The sequence below is a fragment of the Somniosus microcephalus genome, chromosome 5, assembly GCF_052327205.1.
Source record: "Somniosus microcephalus isolate GS21.2 chromosome 5, FLI_Smic_1.0, whole genome shotgun sequence".
NCBI lineage: Eukaryota > Metazoa > Chordata > Chondrichthyes > Squaliformes > Somniosidae > Somniosus > Somniosus microcephalus.
The window spans coordinates 65,276,392-65,291,189 of NC_140991.1; positions in this window are offsets into that span (position 1 = coordinate 65,276,392).

A 14,798-nucleotide genomic window follows, 5' to 3' on the forward strand; every position below is an offset into this window, starting at 1 on the left:
AGGCTGTAATGAGGTCTGGAGCAGAGTGGTCCTGGCAGGTTATTGGTCAATAAATGCCGCTTAATAGCACTGTCAACGACACCTGATGACTGAGAGTAGACTGATGGGGCAGTAATTGGCCAGATTGGATTCGTCCTGCTTTCTGTTGACATGCCATACCTGGGCAATTTTCCACTTTGTCGGGTAGATGCCAGTGTTGTAGTTGTACTGGAGCAGCTTGGCTAGAGGCAAGGCCTGCAAGGATGCAAGCCTATGGCAACCTGCAAGGATGTGGAGCCATAAAAGTTTAGGGCTACTGTCACTTTAATTGCCACAGACAAGAGTAGTTGTGGCAGTGGAGCATGTATAAAATTATTCATGACGAAGAGGCCCAATGGCATCCTTGGAAAGGCACAGCTCCTCTTAGGAACAGTGTGACCTGTATACATCAATGGGAGAGGACTGCTGTCCTCAGCCATGCTGCCTGATTCTCCTGGCTGATATTCCTCCTCCATTATATTAGCATTGGATGCTATGCTAAGGGGAAAGCCATCCCTTGTCCGAAGACAATCTGAATGTGGGTTTAGAGCTGGCAGTCCTGGGACTGGAAACCCTTCCTGTCATTGAAGTCAGCGGCTGCTCGGTTGGTGCCTTCAGTGCCATGTGCACCCTAGGGAGTCCAGCTATCCTGTAGAAGGTCCTGGCTCTCTGCTGCCTGGGGTCATTGCACACGTGGCACTGCTCTATGAAAGAGAGCATCATCTGCACGAAACATGACCTGACAGCTCCCTGGCTAACGGAGGAAGAGAGGAAAGCACTACAGAACTCCTTTCGAAAGGCCACACCTCCGCCGGTCCTCGACTGCTCACAGGCATTATGAGCCATCTTACGCTACAAAGACATGAAAAATAAAAATTAGTTTGTGCTTTACTGTTGGTGTGAGAGAGCCTAGTTGGGCAGATAAAAGATCTTTAAAAGCACTTAGTGAGGCTCACCTACAATGGCAACTGAATTTTACGACCAGTTGATTTTAGATTGAAACCTGACCACCCCACCCATAAACAAGCTCTCCGCTATTCATTGCATCAGTACGAGTAAGGTCATTAAGAAATCTTAATTTTTAAATTTCGAATAATCTGTACAAACCCTAGCAAATCGTGTTAAATTGTTTAATTTTTTGCGACACTGTTCCGCTGTCCATGACACGGTACAGTTAGCACTCAGAACCTGTGTCATCTCCTTCCATGTAAGAAATCACACAACACCAGGTTATAGTCCAACAGCTTTATTTGAAATCACAAGCTTTCGGAGTGCTGCTCCTTCGTCAGGTGAAGTGGAGAGATGCATAAAAACACAGCTTATATAGTCAGAGAATAATGTCAGATGTTTACAGGTAATCTTTCTAACTGCCATTTATCACACCTCGGCAGAGAGATAATCACAGCAATCAAAGGTGTAAATGGTGTCCAAACAGGTCAGTCAGGAAAACATTACATCATCAGCTCTTTGATGTACTGTTCTCCTGACTGACCTGTTTGGACACCATTTACACCTTTGATTGCTGTGATTATCTCTCTGCCGAGGTGTGATAAATGGCAGTTAGAAAGATTACCTGTAAACATCTGACATTATTCTCTGACTATATAAGCTGTGTTTTTATGCATCTCTCCACTTCACCTGACGAAGGAGCAGCGCTCCGAAAGCTTGTGATTTCAAATAAAGCTCTTGGACTATAACCTGGTGTTGTGTGATTTCTTACATTTGTCCACCCCAGTCCAACACCGGCATCGCCACACCATCTCCTTCCATGCCAACATGTTGACCCTCCATGGCGTCCTACACTTCTCGTTCCACAGAAGCCACTGATGCCTTATCTCCACCTCATTGCGAAGTGTGCAGAGGTCTTCATCACCAAAGTTGCGAAAATTCTTCTCATTTATCTTTTGCACTGCCATCTTTTTTTCTGTGAATAAGTGCATGGCTCTTTAAAAACAGCTAATTACTTTGCACACCTTTTTAAAAACTGTTAATTTTACTTTGCTTTTTATAAACTGTCCATTTTACTTTGCCTTTTTATAAAAAGGTTTTAAAAGTTTATCTGCAACTAAACTAACTTTAAGAGATCATATAAAGACTCTACTCACCTATCTTTGACATTCCTGCCTGAATTTGTGGGCATGCCTTATCCTCCTGTCAGTCCCGGTTGAATTTCTGGGCGTGTCTTATCTCCACCGTCCCATGTGATCAGACTTTTGCATGTGCGGTTACGAACGCTGCTCAGATCCACTGGAGAGGACGCTGCATAGAACTGACTCCCCATTTATCGCAAGTTGCTGCTCAAAGGCTCACCAAAAGTTTGTGGGCAGCGGCCAGCGTGATGAATGGCTGGCCGCTGACCGCAAAATCCGGACCATTGACAAACAAAGAGATAGAACAGCAGTGGGAAATATTTAAAAAGGTGATCAATAGAGTTCAGGAGAAATACATTTTGTTAAAAGACAAGAACAAACTAACCAATAATTAAACACCATGGTGGAGTAAAAAGATATGGGGCAACATTGAAACTAAAGGAAAAGGCGTACACTAAGTACATAGACAATAAAGAAAATGACAAAAAGGAATACAAAGTTAGGAAAGAAGTAAAAAAAAATTAGTAAAGCAAAGAGGAACTACAAAATTAAATTATCAAGGAATATAAAAAGAAATACTATAATATTCTACAACCACATAAATGACAAAAGGACAATTTGGATAGGGCATGGGCAACTAAGGGCTGCACAAGATAAACTCACAGGTAATGACAGCAAAATGGCAGAAATACTGAATAATTACTTTGCCTCAGTATTTACCAGGGCGATTAACATGGTGGACATGACATGAGAAGAAGAGATCAAAAAATATATCAAGATATTTAAGAAAGGGGGAGATCAATGATAAACTAGTCAAACTTAGAGAGGATAAAACCTCTGGTCCAGATGGATTGCAGCTACGCATACTAAAACAAAGCAAGGGAAGAGATAGCAGAGGTACTATTATATATATATTTAAAAAATTAATTAGAAAATGGAATAGTGCCAGAGGACTGGCAGGCAGCTAATGTTATTCCTATATTTAAAAAGCGAGATAGAACAAGTCCAAGGAACTATAGACCAGTTAACTCAATGTCAGTGGTAGGAAAGATAATTGAATCTTTACTCAAAGATGTAATAGAAAAACATCTAGAAACCAAATATAGAATAAAGAATAGTCAGCACAGATTTCAAACCTTATTGAATCCTTCGAAGAAGTAACAGAAAGAGTAGATAAGGTTAATGCAGTAGCTCTAATATACTTGGATTTTCAAAAGGCCTTCGATAAGGTACCGCATTGTAGACTCATGACTACGGTCAGAGCATGTGAAGTCAGGGGGCAAGTGGCAGAATGGATAGCAAGTTGGCTACAAAACAGAAAACAGAGTAAGGGTTAAAGGTATTTACTCAGGCTGGCGGAAGGTGGGAAGTGGTGTTCCACAGGGATCAGTGCTGGGACCACTGCTGTTCACTATTTACATAAACAATTTGGACTTGGGAATCGGAACTACAATTTCAGAATTTGCGGATGACATCAAATTGGGGGGGTATAGTTAATACTATTATTGGTGTTTGATAACACTCCTGTGAAGCACCTTGGGATGTTTTACAATGTTAAAAGCGCAATATAAATGTAAGTTGCTGTTGTTCTTGACTGCGAAAAATACAAGAGGTTAATAAACTTGCAGAATAGGCGGGTAAATAGTAAATGAATTTCAATATAGATAAGTGTGAGGTGATGCATTTTGATGGGAAGAATAAGGAGGCCACATTCTCCTTGGAAAATAAGACCCTAAATAGGGTAGAGGAGCAAAGAGATCTAGGGGTGCAGAGCACCGCAGAATAACAATGCCATCAAAATGCAAACAAAGCACTGGGGTTCATTTCCGGAGGAATAGCATTGAAAAGCAGAGATGTTAGGTTAAACTTTGGTTAGCCCACGTTCTGTGCACAGTTCTAGTCTCCATATTACAATAAGGATATAGAGCCACTGGAGAAGGAGCAAATTAAGTTTTACAAGGATGTTAACAGAACTGAGAGGTTATAACTATCAGGAAAGACTGAACAGGCTGGGGTGAGAAATGCAAGGCTGTGGGTGACTTAATAGAGGTCTTTAAAATTATGAAGGGGTTTACTAGAGTCGACATAGAGAAGATGTTTCCACTTGTGAGGGAGTCCAAAACTAGTAGTCATCATAAATATAAGATAGTCACTAATAAATCCAATAGGGAATTCAGGAGAAACTTCTTTCATTCTAGTGGTTAGAATGTGGAACTTGCTACCACAGGGAGTAGTTGAGGTGAATAGCAGAGATGCATTTAAGGGGAAGCTAGATAAACACATGAGGGAGAAAGGAATAGAAGGATATGCTGATAGGTTAGATGAAGTAAGGTGGGAGGAAGCTCGTGTGCAGCATAAACCAGATGGGCCAAATGGCCTCTTTCAGTGCTGTAAATTCTATGGCCTAGAAATTCAGTGGGCTGCGCCACCCGTTAGCGCCCAAAGAGGGCACTTAGTGGGTTTTACGCTACTGGCCATGCCTCCCGCTAAATTTAGTGGGACGCTAATGGCGGCGCTAGCCGTTAGCGCTGTGCCGCTACCGATGACGTCATCGGTGTGCGCAGTGCCCCGCTACCGCCCCGATCGCGAAATTTGGTAGCGCCCCCTGCTTTAACGCCGGTCGCAATTTGCGACCAGTTCAGGGGGCCTACCTGCGGCGGTAGAGGCGCTGAGGTGCGGGCCGGCCATTTTTTTTGCTGGCTGCCTGCCAGCACCTCTCCGCACCGCCGTCCCCGGCCTCCTGAGCACCCCCCCCCCCGCGTTGTGCCGGCTGTGTCCCAAGAGCCCGGCACTTCTCGGTGCCGGGCTCTTTTGCCGGCACTCGCTCTCTTCGAGCGTGCTGCAGCAGGCCCCTCCCCTTTAAGAAGGGGAGGAAGGCCTGCAGTACCGCAGCGCGCTGTTGCGCTGCGATTTTCAGTTGCAGCGTCCCAAGAGGGATGCGGGGCGCCTCAAGTAGCGCCGTGCTTCCCTCTGAGGTGCGCAAACTGAATTTGCGGCGGGCGGCCGCGACTCCTTCCGGGGCGGTACTTCCGGCGCCCTGGCGAGACTGGCGCCCCAAACAGGGCGCCAGTGAATTTCTAGGCCTATGTATATATTAAGGAAAACCTGGGAGGTAAAGGAAATAGATGCATTGATGCTGGATAAACTTGCCAACGAATTAGTTAGACTGGCAGTAGTGAAAAGGTATCTTTAAAGCCCCGATTTCAATTAAGACTATAAGTAACGCTATATGCAAATAGGAATATGATTTTAACCAACCTAATATAAACTGGAAATACTCAAGTGGTCTTAAATCTGAGCTAGTAAATTTAATGCATGATTGTTTTCTGTACCACTGCCAATGACAAGAGATGGTTATTCAGTATCTTAAAAATTGTACAGAACCAGCTCAGAAACGTTATCAATACAAATTAGTATATCACAAGTAATAACTATTGCAACATAAAACAGATCAAACATCAGTTTGCTCCAGTTTGAGCACATCTTGATGCACACTACTGCATCATATTGTATTGCTACCTATTCACTACATTCAAATATAAATTAAAACAAGATGGATAGTATTAAATTAAAAGGTTATAAATGTTGCAATGAATAGTAGTAAGCCAGGGGATTGGGAGATCTTTAGAAACCAGCAAAGCATGACCAAAAAATTGGTAAAAAGGGAGAGAATAGAATGAGAGTAAACTAGCAAGAAATATAAAAACAGATTGTAAGAGCTTCTACAAGTATGTAAAAAGGAAGAGAGTAGCAAAAGTAAGCGTTGGTCCCTTAGGGGCTGAGACAGGTGAAATTATACTGGGGAATAAGGAAATGGCGGACTTTAAATAAATATTTTGCATCTGTCTTCACAGTGGAAGACATAATAAGCATACCAAAAATAGTAGGAAGCCAAGGGGCTAATAAGAGTGAGGAACTTAAAGTAATTAATATCAGTATATCCTAGTGTTCTAAAGAGTTGGCTACAGAGATAGTGGATGCATTTGTTGTGATCTTCTAAAATTCCCTAGGCCGCGATTTTGCGGCGCTCAGAGGGTGGGTTTGGAGGCGGGTCAGAGATGAAAATCATTTTGATTGACGGCAGGTTCCGACCCCGCCGTCAACCCGCCTCCGCGTAACTTTGCCAAGTGACGGCTCTGGGAGCCCCGATCGGACCCACCACCAAGCGGCGGGAGAGGCACTTAAAGCAGTTAACAGCTTGTTAACTGCCTACATAATCCGATTTTAGCAGGGTTTTGCCATTTTAGTACATTTTCAGCGTGTTCCACGCCATTCGCAAACCACGCCAGCTGATTGCGCCGGGTTCAGCAAGTACCTGATTTCTTGACCGCTGCAGCTCCAGCATAAAAGCGTACCTCTAACATGGCTGACTCAGATGACAGAACTTTGTTTTTTGAGGTGTTGGAACACTTTTTGCAGGTCTACTGAGCTTGTAACTGGTGAAGCCGAGATCCATATGCACTGTGGCCTCCTTGGAAAACCCTCTCCCCACATTGACTGAGTGCATATAGCTTCTAGTCCTCAACTGAGATATATACCAGCAGCATAGGAACCATTTATACCATATCATCCTGGTCCTCAGAATCGGAGGAAGAGCAGCCACAGCAGCAGCAGAACCAGGCACAACAGCAGCAGCAACAACAGAAGCGCCAACCTCCTCCTCAGCCACCTGATGCTGCATAGGGCAGAGGGTGTCAGCGCAGGGCTGCACCTCGCCGCAGGAGATACCCCCCAACACAGGGTTTACAGGCTGAGGATGAGCTTCCTCAACTTGACTGAGCAGCAGTGCCAAAGGAGGCTGAGACTTTCGCGAGAGGTAGTCCCTGACATCTGCACAATGTTGCAGCAACACCTGGAGCCCAGAGGAGCGGCTGGACACCCCTTACCAGTGGCTGTCAAAGTCACCACTGCCCTCAATTTTTTTGCTTCAGAGTCCTTCCAGGGATCATCAGCAGGCATCAGCGGCATCTCCCGGTCAGCCGCACACACTTGCATCACGCAGGTTACCAATGGCCTCTTTGCAAAGACGCACAATTACATCCACTTCTCCATGGGTGAAGCAAGTGTAACCGCTTTGCAAATATGGCAGGCTTCCCAAGAGTGCAGGGCGTCGTAGACTGCACACGTGGCCATTAGGGAACCCCATCACAACCCAGCTGTATTTGTCAACCGCAAGGGCTTCCACTCCCTTAACGTCCAGCAGGTGTGTAACCACAGGAAGAACATTATGCATGTTTGCGCGAAGTTACCTGGCAGTTGCCATGACTCGTTCATCCTGCGGCAATCTACTGTGCCTCAGCTCTTCAATCCGCCAACCCAACTTTCCGGATGGCTACTTGGAGACAAGGGCTATCCCCTGAAGACGTGGCTAATGACACCACTGAAGAGGCCATCAAACAAAGCTGAGGAGCGCTACAATACCAGCCACATTTCCACCAGAGCCATCATCGAGAAAACCATCGGCTTGCTCAAAATGCGATTCAGGTGCCTCGACAGATCAGGTAGAGCCCTACAGTACTCACCAGACAGGGTCTTCAGAATCATTGTGGTCTGCTGTGCACTACACAATATCGCACAGCAGCGTGGCTTACTGCTGCCTGAGGAACAAATGGCTCAGCGCACAGCCTCCTCCTCAGAGGAGGAAGAGGAGCAGGAGGAAGACCTTGCGGAGGCGGATGTGCCAGTTCCACCAGCACGCGAGCACACTGCTGCCCGTGATGCAAGGGATGCACTACTCTATGCCAGATTCGCTTAAGTTTACAAAGCAAACACATGTAGCTGCCACCTTCTTAGCACACCATACCCAATCTGTGCAATAAACTGTGGGTTCCTATCACTCTCTCCACCATCATTACAGATGAAAGGCGCCCTGACACCTCACTGTGACACTTCCATTTCTGGGCACACATAGGCTAACTCTTTCAATGTTTGCCATCGCATTTCGTTATTACAATTGAAATGCCGATCATTATCTTAAATATGTATTACATCAAAATGCCCAAGTAACTACCCTTGTTACTATTTGTGTGTTAACTTTCTCTTACACGTGCTTCTACGTGGTGCTTCCCCTGTGGCTTCAGCAGATGTGGAGGCACCTTACTCACTTTCATGATGCTCCTGCTTCGACACCTTTGGCGGGCGTCCTCTAGGTTTGCGAGCCTGGGAGGGCTCGGCAACAGTCTGCTCCTCCTGCGGCTGTGCAGGGGCTGAGACGCCCGGCTGAGTTGGGTGAGGAATCTGGTGGGGCTCTGACCGAGGGCTCCGCAGTGGCATGGGAGTGTGAGTGCTTGGAGAGGAGCCCACACTTCCTTGTTGCCTGCCACCAACATCCCTCTCATGGTTTAGCCGCACTTCAGTGCTAGCAAGTGGCTGGACAGCACCTTGCTGCACATCAGGGGGGCATAGAAACATAGAAACATAGAAGATAGGAGCAGGAGCAGGCCATTCGGCCCTTCGAGCCTGCTCCGCCATTCAATGAGATCATGGCTGATCATCCAAATTCAGTACCCTGTCCCTGCCTTCTCCCCATATCCCTTGATCCCTTTAGCCTTAAGAAATATATCCAACTCTTTCTTGAATACACTTAATGAACTGGCCTCCACCGCCCTCTGTGGCAGAGAATTCCACAGGTTCACCACTCTCTGGGTGAAGAAATTCCTCCTCATTTCAGTCCTAAATGGCTTACCCCTTATCCTTAGACTATGACCCCTGGTTCTGGACTCCCCGGCCATCAGAAACATCCTTCCTGCATCTAGTCTGTCCAGGCCGGACAGAATTTTATAGGTTTCGATGAGATCCCCTCTCAATCTTCTAAACTCCAGTGAGTATAAGCCCAATCGACACAATCTCTCCTCATACGTCATTCCTGCCATCCCAGGTATCAGCTTGGTGAATCTTCGCTGCACTCCTTCCATGGCAAGAACGTCCTTCCTCAGGTAAGGCGACCAAAACTGCACACAATACTCAAGGTGCGGTCTCACCAAGGCCCTATACAACTGCAGCAAGACATCCTTGTTCTTGTACTCGAACCCTCTTGCTACGAAGGCCAACATACCATTTGCCTTCTTAACCGCCTGCTGCACCTGCATGCTTACCTTCAGCGACTGGTGCACAAGAACACCCAGGTCTCTTTGCACTTCCCCTTCTCCCAATCTATTGCCATTCATATAATAATCTGCCTTCCTGTTTTTGCCACCAAAGTGGATAACCTCACATTTATCCACATTATAGTGCATTTGCCATGTTTCTGCCCAATCACCCAACCTGTCCAAATCGTACTGGATTTTCACAACATCCTCCTCACAGCATACCCTCCCACCCAGCTTTGTATCGTCTGCAAATTTGGAGATATTACATCCAATTCCCTCGTCCAGATCATTAATATATATTGTGAACAGCTGGGGTCCTAGGACCGATCCTTGCGGTACCCCACTAGTCACTGCCTGCCACTCGGAAAATGACCCGTTTATTCCAACTCTTTGCTTTCTGTCCGCCAACCAGTTCTCTATCCAAGTCAATACCTTGCCCCCAATCCCATGTGCCTTAATTTTGCATGCTAATCTCTTATGCGGGACCTTATCGAAAGCCTTCTGAAAGTCCAAATACACCACATCCACTGGTTCTCCCTTATCTATTTTACCAGTTACATCCTCAAAAAATTCCAGTAGATTAATCAAGCATGATTTACCTTTTGTAAATCCATGTTGACATTGTCCGATCCAGTCACTGCTTTCCAAGTGCTCTGCTATTACATCTTTTATAATGGACTCTAGCATTTTCCCCACTACCGATGTCAAGCTTACCGGTCTATAATTCCCCGCCTTTTCTCTACCACCTTTTTTGAATAGTGGGGTAACATTAGCTACCCGCCAATCCATGGGTACCGTTCCAGAGTCTATCGAGTTCTGGAAGATGACCAGCAATGCATCTACTATTTCTAGGGCCACTCCCTTAAGTACCCTGGGATGTAGATTATCAGGCCCTGGGGATTTATCGGCCTTCAGTCCCATCAATTTTCCTAACACCATTTCCCTACAAATACTGATTTCTTTCAGTTCCACCCTTTCATCAGACCCTATGTTCCCCGGCATCTCTGGGAGGTTATTTGTGTCCTCCTTTGTGAAGACAGAACCAAAATATGTATTTAGTTGGTCTGCCATTTCTTTGTTCCCCATTATAAATTCCCCCGATTCTGACTGCAAGGGACCTACGCTTGACTTCACCAATCTTTTTCTCTTCACATATCTATAAAAGCTTTTACAGTCAGTTTTTATGTTCCCTGCTTGCTTACTCTCATATTCTATTTTCCCTTTCTTAATTAATCCCTTTGTCCTCCTTTGTTGAATCCTAAACTGCTCCCAATCCTCAGGATTATTGCTTTTTCTGGCCAATTTATATGCCCTCTCCTTGGACCTTATGCTATCCCTAATTTCCCTTGTTAGCCACGGTTGGGTCACCTTTTTTGTTTTATTTTTATGCCAAACTGGGATGAACAAATTCTGTAGTTCATCCATTCGGTCTTTGAATGTTTGCCATTGCCTATCCACCACCAACCCTTTGAGTGCAATTCCCCAATCAACCCTACCCAACTCGCTCCTCAGACCATCGTAGTTTCCTTTATTTAAATTGAGGACCCTAGTCTCCGAGTCAACTACTTCATTCTCCATCTTAATGAAGAATTCGATCATATTATGATCGCTCCGACCCAAGGGGCCTCGTACAACAAGATTGCTAATTAAGATTGCTGCCATGAGGACCCGTCTCTGTATTGACAGTCCTCATAACAAGGACGTCCATGAACCTCTAGTGTCTCTCCTCAATAATGTCCTTCTCTCCTCCTCTATTTTGAAGAGTGACCATGTTTTCGTTAGTCTGGTGAATTATGTCCTCCATGGCGGTTGCCACCCTTTCAATGGCAGAACATTCATGCGCCATTGCCTTCACAAAGGCAGTGCTCATGTTAGAGATGGACTCCTCCATTCTCTGCACATTCGCAGTTACCCTGGATGCAAAACCTGTCAGAGACTCCTGCACTTGTTCCTGGAGTTCCAGCACCGCTCTCTTTCTGGATGGCCCCAGAGGCACAGGGTCCACATGCAGCTGAGCCGAGCTAGGAGCGCCCTGCGGCCTCCAACTAGGACTCTCCACTGCTGTCCCTGTCTCCACCATCTGCTAATGCTCACCTGTGAGCTGTGATACACCAGGTGACATCACTACTCTATCTCGCGAAGGACCCACCGAGGTGTGCGTCTCTGCGCTGGTGCTGGGTGCGCTCAATTCTGCTGACACTGCGCCCTCAGAGGTTGCAGCTTCCTCTGAGGAATCTTCCGGCTCTTCCTCCTGGACACTAGGGAGGGTGGCTCTCGATGGTCCTGTGGGGGAGTAAAGGCATGAGTTAGACATGTGATATTAACATAGCTGGCACATCGACTTGTGCAGATGATCATAACTCAATCGGCATGAATATCAGATGCCATATCAGTAACTCGTGCAATGTAAATGAGAGGGCTGCAAATCTATTCTGTCACCAGCTTGCTCTACTGCGCGACCGTCACCCACTTCCAGATCCTCAGCACCTCCTACGATGTCCAGAGTAGCCTCCTCAGCGGTGATCAACTGGGCAATCGAAGGTGGCCCTCCTCCTGTCCTGGCTTTCTCCCTCTTATTGTGGGCTCTCTTTTCCTGCAATGAGGGACAGAAGTGGAGTTTGAGTGAGTTTGGTGTTCAGAGATATTTAGGTGTCCTCGTACAGGAAACACAGAAAGTTAGCATGCAGGAACAGCAAGCAATCAGGAAGGCAAATGGCATATTGGCCTTTATTGCTAGAGGGTTGGAGTACAAGAGTAAGGAAGTCTTACTACACTTGCACAGGGCTTTGGTGAAACCACACCTGGAGTACCGTGCACAGTTTTGTTCTCCTTATCTGAGAAAGGACATACATGCCTTAGAAGCAGTGTAATGAAGGTTCACTAGATTGATCCCTGGGATGAGAGGGTTGTCCTAGGAGGAGAGGTTGAGTAGATTGGGCATATACTCTCTGGAGTTTAGAAGAATGAGAGGTGATCTCATTAAAACATATAAGATTTTGGGGGGGATTGACAGGGTAGATGCTAAGAGGTTGTTTCCCCTGGCTGGAGAGTCTAGAACTAGGGGGCATTCTAGACAAGGGGTCAGCCATTTAAGACCAAGATGAGGACGAATTTCCTCACTCAGAGGGTTGTGAATCTTTGGAATTCTCTAACCCAAAGGGCTGTGGAAGCTGAGTCGTTGAGTATATTCAAGACAGATAGATAGATAGATTTTTGGAATTATGGGGAATCAAGGGACATGGGGAATCAGACAGGAAAATGGAGTTGAGACCGAAGATCAGCCCTGACCTTATTGAATGGCGGAGCAGGCTCAAAGGGCCATATGGCCTACTCCTGCTCCTAATTCTGTTGTAGCGGTACCACCGAGTGTCCCTTACTTATTATACATAATTCCCTTTAACTTTAACTATGTTTATATAGTTTACACGTACGGGGCGTTGCCATTTTAAGAACGCGACCTAACGCAATGACGTCACGTCGCGCATCACGTGACTCACCTAAACGCGAGCCGGGCCAGCTCGGCCTCCCACTCCTGCGGCAATCGCCGGCTCAGCTCGGCCTCCCGCTCCCGCGACTTCGGCCGCAACGGCTGGCTGCAGTGCCGGGTGCCGGGAGAACGCAATGACGTCATCGCACCATTCACGTGACTGCCCAAGCGTGGGAAAACGCGATGACGTCATCACGCAATCCACGGGACTGCCGAGTCAGTCCTCGTGGCGTCCCCACTGGGGAAAGACCTGTTCCACGACTCTCCTGCATCGTTCTACGTTGTTTGCTGCATTTCATCTAATTCAACATTAAAATCCTGTTTGTTGTTCTTCCGAGTCAAGCTCCGTTATTTGTTAGGAATACACCTATTCCTACACGGTTATGTTTTTATGAATAACTATATACAGTTGTAGGAGTCTACGTACTCCTAGCAAAAAATACTGAACTCGGAGAGGTTCAACAGAAAAGGTTTAATTGTTGAGGCTACATATTGAACACAAAATGGCGTCAGAGACTGCACCAAGTCTGACTGCTTTTCATCAGTCCACAGCTTCGACTGCTCCTCCCCCGCTCTGGGCTTAACTATGTTGCAGATCGAGTTTCTTAAAGGTGTGATCCTTCTTAAAGGCATGACGCCTGATTTATAGTCTACGGACCGAAAAGCGGATTGTGTCCTTTCTGTGATCGGTACGCCACACAGCTCCCCCCAGAATCCGCTAGTAGGGAGTGTACGAACCGGCGTGGCGGCTTGATGGCACGGCCGGAACGGCTCTTGGTGGTTGGTGTCGGGAGCGGGGCGGTCGGACGCGTCGGGCTCTTAGGCGGTCTGCCCCGCGGTGGGGGTTGGCCCACTTGAACGGGTTCGTCGGGCTCTAGGTGCGCCAGCTTGAGCCTGTCAACCGACACGTTGTCAGTTCTGCCGCCCACTTCGAGGAGGAAGAACTTGTTCCCCGTCTGGAGTACCTTGTAGGGTTCGTCGTATGGGGGCCGTAGAGGTCCTCGGTGGGCGTCATGGCGCACGAAAACAAATTTGGCCATGTGCAGGCTAGGTGGTACGCGGGTTGCTGGTTCGCCGTGCCAGCCGGTGGGTACCGGAGCGAACTGTTGTGCTCGGTTGGCGAAAGCGCGGCGTTGCTGGTCAGCCGACCAGGGGGTCGTGGCGGTGGGCAGGAACTCTCCGGGTACGCGCAGCGGCTGGCCGTACACGAGTTCCGCCGCCGAGGCTTGCAGGTCTTCCTTGACCGTGGAGCGTAGGCCAAGTAGCACCCACGGGAGGCCGTCGATCCAAGCCTCGTCCTCGAGGCTGGCGCGGAGGGACGCCTTCATGGACCTGTGGAATCGCTCGCACAGTCCGTTGGCTTGGGGGTGGTAAGCCGTGGTGCAGTGAACGGCCACCCCGAGGTTTCGGGCGATGGCGGCCCACAGATCAGAGGTGAACTGTGAGCCCCTATCCGACGTCATGTCGGAGGGGACGCCGAACCGAGCGACCCAGGTACCGATGAACGCCCTCGCGATGTCGGCGGTGGTGGTGGATGTCAGTGGAATGGCCTCGGGCCAGCGGGTGGTATGGTCCACGATTGTCAGCAGGTGCGTGTGACCTTGTGATGGCGGCAGGGGGCCGACGAGGTCGATGTGGACGTGGTCAAACCTTCTTTCTGGCACGGTGAACTCCTTGAGTGGGGCTTTGACATGCTGGTGGATTTTGGCACACTGGCAAGCTATGCAGGATCTGGACCAGACGCGCACATCTTTGCGCAGGCCGCGCCAGACAAATCGGTTGGCCACCAGTCTAATGGACGCGCGGGTGCCGGGGTGTGAGAGGCCGTGGACGATGTCGAACACCCGTTTTCGCCAGGACGCCGGGACTACGGGGCGGGGTTGCGCCAAGGAGGTGTCGCATTTGACTGTGACGGCGGACGGGCCGCAGGCGACGTCGGTCAGTCGCAGCCCTGGGAGGGTTGTGGGCGCGGAGAGCAGATCGGGGTCGGTGCGTTGCTCCGCTGCCAGTTGAGCATAGTCCAATGCCAGGTGGGCGCCGTGGACGGCGGGGCGGGATAGGCAGTCGGCCACCACGTTGTCTCGACCGGAGACGTGCCGGATGTCCGTGGTGAAT